Raw genomic sequence first — 6,000 nt, 5'->3', positions numbered from 1 at the left:
TGAGCTGACTTTGGCCCTTTTATCTCTCTATCGAAGGTTCTGATTGGTGTGTGATACATTTTGACTCCTAGTGTTTCCAGTTGGGTAATTGGCTGCTAATTGAGCTCAAACTGTGCTGACTTGAGTGAACAATATTGAATGCTAGTGCTTTCTAAATGACCAAATGGTATAAGCACTGAGAAATGCAGGGATTTGTGTGTCGAGTTTTGCAGTAACATTTCACCAAATCTGACTAATGTGTCAAAGCAGGGGAATAGTGTTTATAGTTTAGGGAAATGGGTGTGCTTTTTAAAAAAAATGACGTTATGGTTTTGAAATTTTAGTTCAAAGCATGATTATAGTGTTTAACAATAGAGAAAAACTGTAAGAGCGCAGAGCATCCATCCAATAAAGCATTACAGTAACCTTGAAGTCATGAACGCATGCATTAACGTTTCTGCATTGACATTGAGAGCATAGGTCATAATTTAGATATATTTTTAAGATGGAACAATGCGGTTTTACAAATTTTAGAAACATGGTTTTCAAAGGAAGTATTGCTATCAAATAGCACACATAGGTTCCAAACTGATGATGAAGAATTAACAGAGCAGCCATCAGGTGTTAGACAATGTTTTAGGTTATTACATGCAGATGTTTTTGGTCCAATAATTAAAACCTCTGTTTTTTCAGAATTTAGTAATAGGAAATTACTAGTCATCCATTTTTTATATCAACTATGCATTCCGTTAGTTTTGCAAATTGGGCCATGAAGAAATATACTGTAGAGATGCGTATCATCAGCATAACAGTGAAAGCTAGCACCATGTTTCCTGATTATATCACCTAAGAGTAACATGTAAAGCGTGAAAAGCAATGGTCCTAGTACTGAGCCTTGAGGTACTCCATACTGCACTTGTGATCGGTATGATACCTCTTCATTCACTGATATGAATTGATGGCAGACAGATATGTATGATTTGAACCATGCCAATGCAATTCCCCTAATGTCAATGTAACGAGTTATAATGAATACAATTTGAATGTAACACATTGCTTTTTCACTGAAAACCTTTCTATTGTAATATTGATTTATTTCTGTTTTTCTTTGAGCAATATTTGTTGATTCTGCTGTTCACTGTTTAGAGACTTTTATTTTGAAAATTGCTCATGGCGCTCTATTGACGCTTCAAGTGAGTGCGCGCTTCTCTTCAGTTCGCATTGTATGTACTGGGGAGAGGTAAGCGTTTAGTAAAGATCTCTTGTCTCCTTATCAGAGTGGATTTCGTAGGGGTCGGAGGACTTAATAGTACATTGTTTAAAATTGGCAAGCACTCAACTGGGGAATGTATTTATTGTAGTCAGCAAGAAACAGTTGAACATGTACTGCTTCATTGCAGGAAATACAACAAAGAAAGATGCCATTTTATTCAGTCATTAAAGAATGTTGATCACAAAGACTTCTCTATAACTGGTATTCTAGGGGAAAAGGCTATATATGATTGCATCATTAAGTTTATTAAAGAAACGAAGTTAAGTAAAATAATTAAAAAAAAAATATATATTTTTTTTTATTATTATTAAAATCAGTTTATTTATTTATTTTTTATTATAAATATATATATATATATATTTATTTATTTATTATTATTATTATAATTTTTTTTTTTAATTTTTTTTAATTTTTTTAATTTTATTAATTTTTTTTGGGGGGGGGGGTTCTCCTCACCTTCTCGCATTGTCACTCCCATAAACACGTATTCTGTTCCACACTCCAGTCCAGTTGGTGGCGGTAATGCACCTACAAGTTGGTTTGCCAACCGCCAATAAACACCAAAGAAGAAGAAGAAGAAGAAGAGGTAAGCGTTTGTCAGAGCTCTTCATTTTATAAGTGAGTTAAGTTTGCAAAGTGTATAAATCGACTAAATATTCTATTGTAAATGGTACTGAGACTATATGCAGTGTTCTGTTATAAGTTTTATGCGCAAGTGGATTAAGAATGTGTTATATCGTGTGGGCTGTTTGGAGTCATTAATTAGCTAACAAATATTATATCATACAGGAATGTCTTTATGGAATGCCCAAGAAAGAGATATATGAACTTTATTCATGTTAATCCCCAGGTATTTCACTCTTATTGTTTATTTTCTTCTTTTTATATTCTCGTACTGTGTTAATACTATAATGTTTCAGTGTTAACAGTGTCTTTCTCAACTGTTGCACAAAGAAAGTTCGCATTGTATGTGCTGGGGAGAGGAATGTCTTTATGGAATGCCCAAGAAAGAGAGATATGATCTTTATTCATGTTAATCCACAGACGGAGTGAAGGTAATGCTGGGCGTGGCTGTCAATAAATCCCCTTTTGGTGAACAGAAGTGAAAGTGTTCTGGGTCTTCTTACACACAACGCAGATGATGGTAACGGCGGTCAGCAACAGACCGGTTACATCAACATAATTTTTAGTTTGTTCTAAAGAATGTTGTGGTCGATAGTGTCAAATGCAGCGCTAAGATTCCGTAGCACTAATAGAGAGATACAACCCCAATTGGATGATTTACATTTAGATTTAATCATTTAGCAGAGGCTTTTATCCAAAGCAACTTACAAATGAGAACGATAGAAGCAATCAGACCAACGAGAGAACAACAACAGTATACAAGTGCCATAAGTCTCAGTTAGTCTAGCACAATACACATAGCTAGGGTGTTTTTTTTTTTAATAATAGAATGGAATAGTACAAGTAAGTGCTAGTATTAGTTGGTCAGGTGCTGGCGAAAAAGATGTGTCTTTAGATGTTTTTTGAAAATGGCTAAAGACCAGGAAAAGGTCAGTGAGAGTGATTTTGAGCGTCTTTGGGATGGCACCACAAAGCGCTGTTCACTTGCAGAACGCAAGCTTCTGGAGGGCACATGAGTTTGAACTAGTGAGTTTAGGTATATTGGTGCAGCGCCAGTGGTTGTCTTGTAGGCAAGCATCAGTACCTTGAATTTGATGCGAGAGGCTACTGGTAGCCAGTGTAACCTGATGAGGAGAGGAGTAACGTGAGCTTTTATTTGGCTTATTGAAGACCCCTGTCGCTGCTGCATTCTGGATCAGTTGCAGAGGTTTGATGGAACATGTCGGAAGGCCCTCCAAGAGAGCATTACAATAGTCCAGTCTGGAGAGAACAAGAGCTTGGACAATAAGTTGTGCGGCTTGCTCTGATAGGAAGGGTCTAATCTTCCTAATGTTGTATAAGGCAAATCTTCAGGACCAGGCCGTTGTAGCAATATGTTCTGTGAAGCTTAACTGATCATCGATCACAACTCCTAGGTTTCTGGCTGTCCTGGAAGGAGTTATGGTTGACGAACCCAGCTGTATAGAGCAGTTGTGATGAAACAATGGATTTGCTGGAACCACAAGTAGTTCTGTCTTAGTAAGGTTGAGCTGAAGGTGATGGTCCTTCATCCAGCTAGAAATGTTTCTCAGACAGGCTGCAATGCGAACATCTACCGTCGGATCATCTGTTTGGAATGAGAAGTAGAGTTGAGTGTCATCAGCATAGCAGTGATAAGAAAAGCCATGCTTCTGAATGACGGATCCTAATGACGACATGTAGATGGAGAAGAGAAGTGGTCCAAGCACTGAGCCTTGAGGAACCCCAGTAGCAAGAAGTTGTGACTTAGAAAACTCACCCCTCCAAGACACCCTGAAGGACCTACCTGAGAGGTAGGACTTGAACAAACAGGAATGCGGTTACTGAGATGCCCATCTTTCTGAGCGTGGACAGGAGAATCTGGTGGCTAACTGTGTCAAAAGCAGCAGGTTGCTCTGTGCAAGAAACATAGAGAGTTGGTTAAACACAACTCGCTCAAGTGTCTTTGTAATGAATGGAAGAAGGGATACCGGTCTGTAGTTTTCTAAAAGTGCTGGATTTAGAGAGGGTTTTTTAAGCAGTGGGCTTACTTGAGCCTGCTTAAATGCTGTTGGAAATGTACCAGTGTGAACAGAAGTGTTGATAATGTGAGTAAGCAAAGGTATGACTAAAGAAGAAATGGCCTGAAGGAGATGAGTGGGGATAAGATCAAGTGGACAAGTGGTAGGATGATTGTCCATCTCCGAGAGTGGAGAGAAGGAGGAGAGAGAGGGTGTATTAGTTATGAAGTTATCATCAGTTTGTGGTATGTAGAATTGGTCACTGATGGTTCTTGTTTTATTTGTGAAGAAAATTGCAAAGTCATCAGCTGTAAGAGTTGATGAAGGAAGAGGGGGAGGATGACAGAGAAGAGAAGAGAAAGTTTTGAAAAATGTGCGAGAGTCAGAACAGTTGTTAATTTTGTTGTGGTAGTATGTCGTTTTAGCAGTGAAGACATTTGCAGAGAAGGAAGAGAGGAGTGACTGATACACACTAAGGTCGGTAGAGTTTTTTATTTGCGCCATTTCCTCTCTGCAGCCCTAAGTTTAGAGCGATGTTCACGGAGAACATTGGACAGCCAGAGGGCAGAGGGGGTAGTGCGTGCTGGTCTGGATGAAAGTGGGCAAAAGTTGTCTAAACAAGATGTTAGAGTGGAGCAAAGAGTGCCAGTAGCACTGTTTGTGTCCAGTGCTGACAACTGAGAGGGTGAAGGAAGTAAGGATGAAACCATAGAGGATAGGCGAGAGGGAGAGAGTGAGCGTAGGTTACATCGAAAGGTGACCTGCGGAGCAGTGTGTGCTGTGTCAGGAGTTACTGTGAGGTTAGAAGTGATGAGGAAGTGGTCTGAGGTGTGCAGTGGAGTAACTAAAGTGTTGTCAGAGGAGCAATAGCGTGTGTAGATGAGGTCCAGTTGGTTACCTGATTTGTGAGTAGCCATAGTAGACACTCGCTTGAGATCAAATGAGGCGATCAGAGTGTTGAAGTCAGCAGCCTGGGGTTTTCCTAGGTGGATGTTGAAGTCACTGAGCAGTAACAGATGAGTACCATCCTCAGGAAAGTTTGATAGTAACACATCCAACTCCTCCAAGAAGTTTCCCAGTTGACCTGGGGGACGATAAATGACTACAAAGTGGATTTTAACAGGGTGGGTAATAGTAATTGCATGTGATTCAAATGAACTGTTGCCTGTAAGAGATGGTTGAAGATCAAATTTCCATTCATTTGAGATAAGGAGATCAGTACCTCCACCCCTCCCAATCGTGCGAGGGGTATGGGGAAAAGTGAAATTTGTGGAGAGGGCTGCAGGCGTGTCAGTGTCCTCAGGTTTGATCCAAGTCTCAGTTAGGGCCATGAGGTTGAGACCGGAATGAGTAGCTATAGAATAAATAAATTCTGCTTTGTTAACAGCAGACTGGCAGTTCCAGAGACCAATTGGAATAGAGAGTAAAGTAGTAGAGGACAGAGGGACAGGCGTAGATTATTAGGATTGGCCTGCCTCTAACATACAGTCCGTGCTTTCCGAGTGTTAGTAGTAATAGTAGAGATTTGAAAGCACATAGTGAGTACAATTGTCCTAAACAAGTATATGAGAGCAAGCTGTACAAAAAGTAAAGAAAGGGGAGAAAAGCAATACTCAAGTGCCTTGTCAGTGTCCTTGCACGGTGGAGTTGCGCAGGTAGAGTCGATGGTCTTTAAACTCGTCAGTCTTCACACGTGGGCTGCTGCGACCGCTGCCGCGGTGAACTAACCAATTTTATACTTGCCTGAGTACTTGTTAATGAAGTCAGCTTGCCACGCCTTACTATTTAGCAAACCGAAACTGGAAAGTCCCGATACACACGAGAACAAATGCGACTTGAGCATGTATTTACCACCGTAAGACACAGTAAGTGAAACAGTGTTTCCTAGCAATGACAACCGCGCTGAAATCGAATGAGAAAGCAAGACAAAAAACTTACAAATTGCTGTCCTCTTCTGGGGGCATATTACAGAAAGTTTCTTGTCTTAGGTCTTAACTTAAGATGTGATATGTCAGAAATTCGTATTACAGAAGCAAATCTTAACTTGATTTGGGATTTTTATCCTATCTTACAAAATCGTATCTTATCTCTAGTTAGGAAATCTTA

This window comes from Sinocyclocheilus grahami, unplaced genomic scaffold (assembly GCF_001515645.1).
Source record: "Sinocyclocheilus grahami isolate Dianchi unplaced genomic scaffold, SAMN03320097.WGS_v1.1 scaffold1723.1, whole genome shotgun sequence".
Classification (NCBI taxonomy): domain Eukaryota; kingdom Metazoa; phylum Chordata; class Actinopteri; order Cypriniformes; family Cyprinidae; genus Sinocyclocheilus; species Sinocyclocheilus grahami.
The sequence above is the reverse complement of the archived record's forward strand: the minus strand, read 5'-3'. Positions refer to the sequence as shown.